The sequence below is a fragment of the Toxotes jaculatrix genome, chromosome 15, assembly GCF_017976425.1.
Source record: "Toxotes jaculatrix isolate fToxJac2 chromosome 15, fToxJac2.pri, whole genome shotgun sequence".
NCBI classification, from domain to species: Eukaryota; Metazoa; Chordata; class Actinopteri; family Toxotidae; genus Toxotes; species Toxotes jaculatrix.
Genome location: NC_054408.1, coordinates 5,197,425 through 5,209,622, shown reverse-complemented (window position 1 = coordinate 5,209,622; position 12,198 = coordinate 5,197,425). Strand labels below are relative to the sequence as shown.

Genomic DNA, 12,198 nt, shown 5'->3' with positions numbered 1-12,198 from the left:
ACCCCACCGAGGAGAGTGCACAGTCCAGGTCTATAATTAGAAAATACACAGTGCCACTAATCCTTACTGAATGATTAAGCAGCAAACAGCAAGTTTACAGCCAGGAACCCACAGCCGACTGACTGTGGAGAGTCAAAGTGGTGTTCCCACAGAGTGAAAAATCTAACGAAGGAGACCGTCAGGTTCTCCTTTGTGGTACGATGCAGGTGAGGCTGGTTTAGCCCAAAATAAATCAAGGGTTTCTAATAGGATTTAGGAGATGTTAACACATTAAAGATGGATTTATACTTAATGCCGTAGGGGCTTATAGGCCCCATATATAACCACAAGCTGGGGCTACAACAGCTACAGGACATGTGTAGACCAAAAGAACTGTGATTGATCAGCTTGGGCTGTTTTCTTGTAATAGAATTCAGTGTTTTGGACAATAGAAATGAGAGCAAGAGCAAGTTTAAGTATAAGGTGTATTGGTTTTAACGGTGTTGAGGTCAGACTGGTGGTGCATGTTGGACTCTGATGCCAGACTGGAAGCTAATCACAGATCAATCAAATCAAGTCAATTTTATTTAAGTAGCCCAAAATCAAATAACACATACTTGCTTCAAGTGGCCATGTGATCTGAACAGCATACAACACCCTCTGTCACACAACTCAACCCAATTCTATCAACAGCCTCTATCCTTAGACCCTCAACTCATCACCCTCAACTCATCACTCACACTGGACTGTAGATCAGTTCCTATGCTGGGTGAGGTTGTGACACCTGACACAGAAGCATAACTCCAGCCTGGTCTGATCCTAGCTTCCTCAGAAAACTTACCTTACTCTATTCTCTTCAAAGTCACATTTGTAAGACTATGATCATAGTTATTTTCTATCTTTGCATCAAAGTCCAATGTGTATCACATTCACAAGCCTGCATAGCTCCCAAATAACCAAAAGTAATCAAAGTAAAAGTAATCATTTTTCAAAGAGGAAAGAAAGGGGGTTTCATTATCGAAAACACTGCATGTCAGTCTGCATTTCCACAGAAGCCAATCATCTTCCTCTCGGCTCCATAAACCCAGAGGCTGTTCAGAGACAAGGCGGTCTGTTCAGCAGCAGCACTATGAGGAGGCAAATGTTCTTTGGCAAATTCACAAGCACACAAGTGTACAACCGATCCACCATCTACTGTGAACTAGTTACATGAGCAGGTTTACAACTTTTCAGGGTTGCAAGCAGCTTGAGAAGCAAACTGCATACAACTGCAACAATATAATTGTTGTCATGTCAACATGGACATGACAACAATCACATCAACATAGACCAGAATGTCAAGGGAATGTTTTCAACAACTTGTGGAATCCATCCATACCACGAAGAACTGTTCTGAGAGCAAAGTGAGGAAGTGTCCAGTATTGGTATTGGTGTTCCTAATAAAGTGCTTGGAATCGTTAAATCGGCATCGCTTTACACAACCATAAACCATTTACAGTGCACACTAAGCTTTGTGGAAAATTCTGTGAAAAGTTTCAGAAGGCAGTAAGTCAGACAGATAAGAGAAAACATTTGAAGCCAGATTTGTTTGTTTTCATAGCATCCTCCCTTTCAGACAGGCAGCAGCAGCAGGAACAGCAGCCAGCTCTGGAGTAGCTGTAGAGGACAGCTAATCATTAGCCAGTTAGCCTCCATTATGGCCTGGGATCCAGGCCTGGTGATAAAGAACCAAAGGACTCAGGGCTCACAGCTTAATGATCCAAAGATCAGTGCAGGATTTACGGGCTCAGGGTTTCCACCACAGCCCCTGGACAAAAGCCTCCTCCCTTCCTTTATCTACTTCAGCAGAGGGATTGAGTTCATAAAACCAGGAAACAATGTTGGAAAGTAATGAAATCTCCCACCTATCGTAGAAAGAAGAATGAAATGAAGGAGACATCAATCGCTGCGGTAAGGCTTCCACTTGATTAGATGATAAATAAAGGCAAGTTGCCAAGAACAAACATTTCACACACTAGGAATTTTACAGTACCTTCAGCAGCCCTTTTATTTAGTTTTCTGTGAAGAGTTTGACATTACAGCTCGTGGTGCACTCTGAATTTATGAGCGTTTGGTGAAAGCTTGATTCAACCATTTCAGGCCCAGAGGATCAACTCTGATCGCTCTGTGTTGAGTCTGAACTACCTGCTGGTGTTTGAAACGAAGACTAAACCTCCACCAAAGCTTGTAGCGGATGTCATCTCTAACTGACAGACATTTGAATGTTGCAAGCAGCCTGCAACAGCTGAAATCTATCAGACAGACACAAAGTGCCTGCCTTTCCTCCTCAGATCAGCTCCTACAGCTTTTGAGAATTCCTCCTCTTGTCGGTGGAGGGACAAAAGACACCAGGGTTCATTCAATCATCTTAAATAACCCCTGAAACATTAAAGCACTGATCAGGTCAAACAATGTATCTCCAGTTCTTCTGGCGTTCTCAAAGGCATCCAGGGGCCTTTGAGAACATTTTCTGACGTGAACGTTTATTTTGGTGCAAAAGAAGGCACATTGTAAGGCACATTATGTTGCACAGACAGAAGAGTTAATTCATCTACAAGCCAAGAGCAAATTTCTAGGTCCCGGGGTGACATCTTGAACCCACAAAATATGCAATGACTGACTCTGTGACTGCTGATGCGCTGTCCTCGGGTATCATACAGATAAACTGTGCACACCTGCACCACGATATTCACGAGAGAGTGTTCACTGGATAACATGAGACCGAGATCTGACAGCTGCTGTAGTTTACCTGAGGGTGCGACTGGAAGTTACGGAAGCTGAGGGAAAAATGTTCTTATTTATACTGAGCTGATGATTTGTTGCTACATGGCTGATTAGCAATTAGAGACTACATTCAAATCCTGGTTATGGAAGAACGCAAAGAGGTCTGACAGAACTGGCAAGGCGATGTCAATGAATCTCCTCACCAGATCCAGGATTTCCATGGCAGATCAAACTCTCGATGACGCCAAGTGATGACATCATCAGCTGGCATGTGTTTTAAGATTATGTCACTTCGGCTTTGGCCCCAGTGATTTTTACTCATCGCAGGAGACCCTCTCCATCACCATCACCATCCCCCCCGATGTGGTGTGAATGCCTCCTCTGTGAAACAGGCCAAGGATCTGCCAGCGGCCCCACTCTTTGTGAGCTGAATGGGCACGGCTCGGCCACGTTTTAAGGCACCCTAATGTACCATGGCTGGACCACAAAGGCAGCGTGGTAATTTGCCAGGGATAATGACGCTCCCTTAATTCGGCCCTAGGGGCCACAAACAGAAAGCTTTAAAGAGAACCCCCATCCAGGGATGAGTCCCCTGTCCCCCACTTTTTTTTCTAGGTCCCTTTCTCCTTCTCAGTCCACTCCTTCTCTCTCTTATTGACCTAAAAGGAGCTTGTTTTCTTCCGGCTTATTGTCATCCTGAACTAAATATCAGCAAACAACAGCGGGGCTGGAGGAGACAACATGCCAACCACGACTCGAGCTCCTGATCTCCTCCCATAGGAGAGAAGAGAACCAAAACAAACACAGAGGAGCTTCTTCAAAGCAGCCAGAGAGGGAGCACTGCTGATCTGCTCCAATGACACATATTAGGGAAAGATATTTAGGCCATGAATTGGATCGAGCAGAGTAAGTGAGAAGGAGGTGAATGCTGAGCAAGGGGAGTACAACAACAGAACATAACCAAATGCCAGGGCTAGCCTCCAGGGACATTAAATACAGAGAGCAAGAAGTAGGTGAGATTGGAGCAGAAGTGGTCTGTGCTTTTCATGATAAATTGTCCTGTGCTCCTCTAGATGCTTTGTGTTTTTGGCAGTAAAGGTTTGCTTGATGAGTTAAATGTTCAGTCTCAGCTTGAGCATTGTTTCAAACCCAGAAAGGATCTGGGTTTATTCAGGGCCATGATCAGGTGATAAACCCTGAAGAGACTGCTAAAAAAACATGAGTTGGTCCTCATGCTGTTACCAATAAATCTAATAAGCGATGGCAGATGGCACCTGGTGCTCTGCGGCAGATAAATTAAAAAGTTATTTAAAGGGATTATAATGTTTGATGATCTTGTTTTTGGGGTTTGGGGGATTTATATTTTTTTCAAAACAGCTTCAGGCAATATGTTCGCTCCATGTTCTCACAACTATGTTTATTCACATGGTCTCTAATTATACCTGAAGCAAGATAGAGAAGTAAGATGTTTCACATGAAACAATTAATAAAAAAACAAATTTTGAAAGAGCCGTTTGATACTTGAGTTAATCCACAAAGCTGTTCAGTTCGTGTTCATTGTTTTTTTCACCTGCATCTTGTCATAAGACTTCCCACTTCCATTTTTATTCTACAGGACTTGTGCTTGTGACGATATCAAAAGGATGCTGGGAAAAACCATTATGAGTAACCTCAATGTCTTCCTTAATACATACAGTAAGATAATGCATGGCATTAAGGTAACTATGCCATTTCATGAAAGTCTTTAAGTTCAACAAAAAAATGAATTGTTTTCACTAAAACTGCTAACCCAAACTCTTCACTTGACTCTTCACGTGATAACAGAAAGTCAAATATCTAGCTCTGTTAATCCAGATCTAAGTGAACCAACCTAAAATATATTATTAAAATATATACCGTTATTACTGTGTTGGAAAACTTTGTTTAAAATATATCTAAGGCAGAGTATTTTTAGCTGTGATACAAAAATCCTGTTGAACATTGAACGTTTATTTAGATAATATTACAAAACTTCATTCAGGTTTTAAAAGTACTATGTTTGGTACAATCACTCATTAATAAGATCAGTATTTTGAGGAGATACAGTGTTTGCCACCATTTGTTGTCTGCTCTTCATTTCCACCTCATTTTCTGTTAATGGAGGCATTTTGTGAGCTGTCCTTGTCAAGAGGACTTTGTTTACTCTGCTGAACAAATCCTCTTGGAGCTCTTGGGTGAATGAGACCATTAAATCCATACAAAAAAAAAACCATCTTAAACTACTCTGGGTCTTTAAAATAAAAAAAAAAAACAGTGTAGCTATTTTTAGGTAAAATTGGCAAAGAAAATGTTTTAAAAAATGATGGGGCATCCTGGTTTTCTAGAGGTTTGAGACATCGAATGTGTTTGCAACAGTCCTGGTTCGATTCTGTTTACATGTGTTTCATTTCCCTCGCTCTCTCCTCAGATTTCCCGTCAGCTCTCCACTGTGTACCCTATAATAAAGACTAAAGTGCATGAAACAATAGCAAAAAAATCAAAAACATGCATCAGGTGTTGATATTATCAAATTAATATCCAGCATGTAAACAAACTGACAGTGACTCCAGTCTGCTGTGGTTTTACCTTGTGGTAAAACCACAAGGTAATTCTGCACTTTTGTCACATCTCATCTGAACAATGATTTCACCGTATAGTGTCAAATAGACTTAAGGCTGCATGAGCAGGAGTGATTCACAGATTCACGTTCACAGACAGAAAGATAGAGAGGGAGAGAGGGAGGAGGGAGAGAGACATGGAGAGGTAAAACTCATCCATTAGCAGCCTGTATGAAGCCCCTCCACCCATCACCCCCACCTCCCCTGTTTATCCACCCCTCTTCCGCCTCCACTGCCGTACTCTCACCACTTCTTTTCAAATCACTTCACTCAGTCAGAATAAAGGGCTTTCACCAAAAAAAGGTTGCCTTACTTTTACTACAGAGGTCCCAGAGTTTTTACAGGGGTGGGAGTGGGGGGGTAAGAAAGACATTTAGAGGACTGAAGAATGACAGAAAAAGAATAATAGAAGTCCTTCATCATAGAGATGTCCACAAGACCAGAGAGAAGAAAAATTGAACACACACAAACAAAAGAAAATTGAATTGTGGAACAAATAAAAAGAAGAAATTCAGGTAAAAGATGCAGAAACTAATCGAAGAAATGCATGGAAGTGACAAGAAAAGTTTTCAGTGAAAAAGATGAAAGTGTACTCACCAGCTAAGCATCACTGGGGTGTGGGGACGGGGCTGAGAGGGCCGTCTGTCCTTTTCAAATTGATTCTGGAAGATGGGAGAGAGAGAGAGAGAGAGAGAGAGAGAGGAGGGGGAGGGGTGAGTCCTTCACTTGCTGCTCGCCTCCCTCTCATAAGCAGTGTGCAGAGCCACAAAGAAGTGCTGGCGCTCTCGTAAACAAACCGCCAACTTTTCAATGGAGTAGAGAAGGCGGAGCAGGAATGGCATTTAAACGGAGACTTCACGGGGTTGGGGGCTGGAGGCAAAGAGGGGACCTGCGAGATTCCTTTACATCAAGTGAAGGCCTAACTGGACAATAACAAAGCCCAAGGTTCAATACAGTTCAAACACATTAAACTCTAAATCCCATATAACATCAGAGGCCTTGTACTGCATAGAAAACAGAGCCCAAATATGTGCCAGTGTACATTAACGTTATAGATATAAATGAGGTGAACGAATGCCTAATTGTGTTGAATCAAACACAGATGCTAATATGCAGAGAGCACTTTGGGTTCCAAGCTTTTTGATCTCAACACCACAGAGCAAATTGGAACAAATAGCCCTGGCTGGTTTCTACGGCAACCTGAAAGAGCAGCTCAGACTTGCCATCCCTCTTGTGGTGTCAACTGCCGTGATATGGCTGCTGTTTCCCTCACTTCCACACAAAACAGAAACAATTAATAAAAGAGGGATTGGTTATTGTCATCTGATTACACCAGTAAGACTGATCACTTCTTCTTAGACGTACAGTAAAATCAATTGTGCATTCACACAGGAAGCTGCTACTGTCTAGGCTGAATGCAGAACTTAACAAGACAAAAATGCACTCAGCAGATGCCTCTGACGGCGTTTAGGGCTGCAACTAATTTCATTATTATTTAATACTGTTTAGTTTTTCAATAAACTTACTAGCAAATTAATCTATAAAATGTCCAAACAACATTCCAACAATGTCTTCAAGTTTGTTTTGTCTGATCAAGAGTCCAAAAGTGAATTCAAATCAATTTACAGTGATAGAAAACAGAGAATACTTGGTATTTTAGCTTTATAAATATCAATTACTTGCTTATCAAAATTACTAACAATTAAATAAGCATTCAGTTAATTTTCTCTCCAGCTCAATACCGAGACTCTGGACAGCCACAAAGACAGGTAGGCGAATGCAGTAAAGAGGATTTTCTATGGAGCTAAGCTGAGAATTTAGAGCTGAGCAGCGGGAAGTGTCCACTCAAACAAAAAAAACTCCCTATAATCTCTAATGTCAGTGTGGGATAAGGCTTTATTCACTGCAACAAGTGAGGAGGAAGAATTCTCATAAATGACTTAGTTGGTGACCTATAGTTTTACTCTCTTTCAGACACACACACATATACATGTATGCACAGACACACCCCAATCTTCTGCGGTCATACAGCTGCACCAGACAGTCAGCCGAAGAATGTCTGGCTCTACTCAAACCTGCTCAGATTCAGTAAAACTTTGTTGACCAGACAACTAACAGGAATGTGACATTCAGAGTGGTGCAAAACACACTGCAGAGTTGTGGTTTGACACACACAACAAACACTGAAAAGCAGAGGGGTACCAACCCATGAATGGTTTAAAAAACAAATAAAAGAACCTTGAAATTGATCCTGTTTTTTGACAGGGATGCTAGTGCAGGTGTAATGCTGTTTCTTTTTCTAGTACCAGTTATGAGTTTCACTGCAGCGTTCTGTAGCTGCAGGTGAGACAAAGTAGACTGGCTAATACCAAGTTACAGTGAGTTGCAATTATCCAGCCTTGAGGAGATGTGGTAGTAACAGCCTTCAGATAAAAGCTGGACTTCAGTTTAGCAACGGTTGGGACTGTAGAGGAGGAGAAGATCCCAATCTTAACAAAGAAAGGCCTGTCTGTTAAGCATTTGGCAAACCACTTGAAGGCAGTGCCCTGGATGCCAATCCGGTCCTTGAGAATGCCACGATCACCTGTGTCAAAAGCCATGCTGAGGTGCACATTTACCACAGTCTGAAGACTACAGAAGGTCATGTGAGATTATGAGAAGAGCAAATTCTGATGACGAGCCCTGAGGCCTGTTTGGAATTTATCCATGATGCTGCAATTGTCTAAACTGGACAAAAGCTATGTATGGACAACTTTCTCCAGAACTCTGGACAGGAATGGAAGCTTGGACGTGGGACAGAAATTATTTAGTTCTAATTTGTCCATGTTAGGCATTTTAATAAGAGGCTGGACTCAAGGCAGGTAGCAGCAGCAGAGTTGACAACTGAATTAATTGTTGTGGAACAGAACTTTGGGATCAGACCTAAATTAAATATTAAGTCCAAGGTTGTGAGTAAAGTTAAAAGTCCATAGTTCCAAGAAATTCAGTGGCACTGGCATTGGACTGGGTGTCCACATGAATATTTAAATCCCCAGAGATTAAAACTTTGTCCAACCTTAAAACAACTGACAATAAGAACTCAGAGAATTCAGTTAGGAAGCTGGCCCTCTGTTCATCCACAGTTACACATAGGACAGGATTTGTACCACCTGTTTTAAACATAAAAACCCAAACACTGGTGAAAACATTAGAACCAATGGGAATGCACCAGTGGCATTTTTTTTTTCAAAATGGCTAAGAAAACCCCATCACGACCACTGAGCCTGGATGAGCTATTAAAAAAAGAAGTCTGGTATCTAGGGGACATGATTCTAAGAGCTGGTTAAATTCACCAGACTCCAAACTGGTATATTGCAGCAGTCAGAATAGCCACTTTTTGTCTCTCCACTTTTCTAATCTTGAATTAGTCCTTGAAAGTCATCTGCCTGCCTGTTTGGTAGTCAGTCTGTGTGCGCATGTGTGTGTTCTCTTGCAGTGTGGTGAACCTGAGATGCTCTGTATCCAGCAGTCCTCCTGATATCAGTATGTGGTCGACAAAGCAGTCAAGAGGTCTTATGCTCCAAACTGGAACTTTCTTTTGCTCTGTTGAAACTTTTTGCAGCTCGCCACAGTGCATTTCCCTCATTTCTGTCCATAAGAGGTTGTTATCAACAGTCGCCATTGGATCCAGCAGTGAAAATCAAATTCTCCTAATTAAGCTCCAGTTACTGGTAACTGAATCAGACAGTTTAATGCAGACTTTGCGGGAGGCAGGTGAAGAGGCAAGTTACAAAACAGCATGAGAGCACAACCCAATGACTCATGGAGTTTATCCCTCTCACAACACACACAGGAATACACATTCAAATAGTATACTTGTGTAGTTCCTCCTTCAGGGCAGTAAGGGAAACATTTCTAATTAGGAGCGAACCACCGCCTGCAGCTTTCCAGTTCACATCAGACACTAGCAGGGTGCTGCTGCTGAACAAATGTCTTGTGTGACGGTACCCAAAGTCAAACACAGCAGATACCAGTTTTGCTACACCAAGGACACACTACATGATATAAACAATGCCACATGACAATGGCACTCCAAAAACCCCTCAAAACTGTTGTAGAGTCAAAAACCTCTAACACTGTCAGTGTAGTATCCTCCATGCTGAAAAAAAGTTTGTTTTAAAGCATTAAATATGGAACACTTCTTCTCTAACACCAACCTCAAAGGTTCAAAATGTCTTTTATAGTTAACTATAAAAACTGTTATAGTTAGCTAAGCACCAGAAACTTTGATATGTAATGGCAATACAAAATTTCAATTCTGCTTCCTCCCGAAGCTTGCACATGTGTTCTGTTTTTGACAGCACCGATGTGGAAAGTAAGAGGTGACATGCAAATGGGGGCCCCCAGCCACACTCAAACTGGGCAGCAGGAGTGATGGACCCAGGCAGGAAACATGAATCAGACAAAAACTGTGATTTCTGAACAAAAGATCCAAATTTTCACACTCTGCAATACAAATGTGCAGAAAAAAAAGAGTGGCACTATAGAACTAGACATCGCTGAGAAATTACTCCGGAGACAAACAACAGACAACAACTAAATCAAGAGAGAGTTATTTATGTTTTCTGTGGTGTTAAAAGTTGTGTTTATCTCAGTAAGGGCTGTCAACACAGCAAGATTAAATGCTTTTGTTTACAATTATAATTAGCTGAAAAAAAAACCCCACAAAAACACAATGCAGATGTTTGATGATAACTCTTACACCCCCAAGCACTTTTCAGGAACGCCATACTAATACAGAGACTGACATGGACTAACATGGAAACAGAGATTCTGGTCCATGTTGACATGGTTGCATCACATAATTTCTGCAGATTTATCAGCTGCACATTCATGCTGTGAATCTGCTCTGTCACAGTACAAAGGTGTTCAGTTGGATTCAGATCTGGTGACTGGGGAGGTCACTGAAGTTCACCGAACTCATTGTCATGCTCATGAAACCAGTTTGAGACGAGTTTTGTTTTGTGACATGGTGCCAAGAAAACATTCCCCACACCACTGCACCACCACCAGCCTGGACTGTTGACACAAGGCACATTGGGTCCATGGATTCATGCTGTTGACAAATTCAGACCCTACCATCTGTGTGCTTCAGACCAGGCTATTCATCAGACCAGGCTACATTTTTCCTGTCTTCAACTGCCCAGTTTGGGTGAGCCTGTGCCCAGGGCAGGCTCAGATTTCTGTTCTTGGCTGACAGGAGTGGAACCCAACGTGGTGTTCTGCTGTTGTAGCCCATCCACCTCAAGGTTGGAACGTGTTGTGCATTCTGAGATACTTTTCTGCTCACCACAGTTGTAAAGAGCTGTTATCTGTTCACTGGATTTTTTTTTTTTTTTTTTTTTTTTGCACCATTCTCTTGAGACTGTTGTGTGTGAAAATCCTAGGAGATCAGCAAGTTCAGAAAAACTCAAACCAGTCTATCTGGCACCAACAATCATGCCACGGTCAAAAATCACTGACATCACATTTTTTTCTCCATTCTAATGTTTGACGTGAACATTAACTGAAGCTTCTGATCTGTATCTGTACGATTTCATGCATTGCACTGCTGCCACATGATTGGATGATGTGATAGATGAATAAGCAGATGTAAATGTTCCTAATAAAGTGCTCAGTGAGTATATTTATGTCATTGCACTTCACATTTACAGACATTTAACATTACAAATTGGATAAAGTGCACTGAGAATTTCAAACTTGTAATTATTTAGGTCTAAAATATAGCAACACAGCAAATTTCCACCATGCACCGAGTGGCATAGAGGGAAAGCACACAGGGTTTCTCTCTGCTCAGCTGTGCTGCTTCCCTGCCCACTCACACTCAGTACAGTAAACAATGAGTCTGCCAGATGTAATGACACTGTTTCTAAATTACCTCAAGAACTATTTGTGCATTATGTGCTGTCACTTTTTTACATACTAACTGACAAAAACACAAAAAGGCTGGCAGAGCCTCGATAAACCAGCATGGCTCCAGTTGTACTTTCTGTGCCATAAAATGTAAAACTACTGTAGATATTTCAATCAAAATGCAGCAGAAAACTTGTGAAACAGTAAATGAGCAGGACCTAGTTACAAATCAAAGATTTATCAAATGAGACACGGTTCATTTTGCAAGCTTGTCTGCAGAGTTCTGTTAAAAAACAATGTGGAGAAAATGACAAACAATGCATGCAGGACAGAGATTATCCAGCACTGATCAGAACACAGAAAAGGGCATTCACGTTCTGTCCACAAATCTGAAAAACAATGACCTCCACTTAAACTAATACAAGCCCAGGCATTGAGGAAAAACAAAACTCCCCTAATGTTTAAACTTAATCTTTACATTTCACAGCCTCAGGACAAACCAGAGTAAACCAAACGTAACAAAAACAAACTGAGGGGCACCACGTCCAGGAGCAGGGAGGCAAGAGGCTGGAAAACAGCTATCAAAGAAGTGAGGCTGCATTCAGAGACAGAAATGAAACCTCACTATTGTCTGCAGTAAGTCTAATTAGAAAAAATAGTAATACACAGTAAGCAACCCCTCAAAAACAAAGCTTTCCCGACTTCAGATGACTGCCTCTCTTTTGTGTAAAGAGGCAGACAAGCTGCAAACAGTTACAACTGTTTAGTATGTATGTGGTTTAGCATTGAAGCAGATCCTCATCTAATAAGATTTGCCAACATAAAAGTTAAAATTTTGTCAGGCCAGTAATGACCATCAGTTTTAATTTCAGCTGCAATGAAATTAAAACTGATTAATTCATCAGTCAGACATGGTGAATGGTTTTAA

General features: G+C 41.5%; 1 protein-coding gene across 3 annotated transcripts in view; it reads right to left on the bottom strand.

Moving 5' to 3' along the window:
• The window catches only part of sema5ba (sema domain, seven thrombospondin repeats (type 1 and type 1-like), transmembrane domain (TM) and short cytoplasmic domain, (semaphorin) 5Ba), a 149,876-nt gene that overhangs the window by 113,408 nt on the left and 24,270 nt on the right, over positions 1-12,198 (bottom strand). For all 3 annotated transcript variants that reach the window (XM_041057011.1, XM_041057009.1, XM_041057012.1), the window contains exon 2: positions 5,976-6,040. The gene's annotated coding sequence lies outside the window, so the exon portion shown is untranslated. The remainder of the gene's footprint in view (positions 1-5,975; positions 6,041-12,198) is intronic.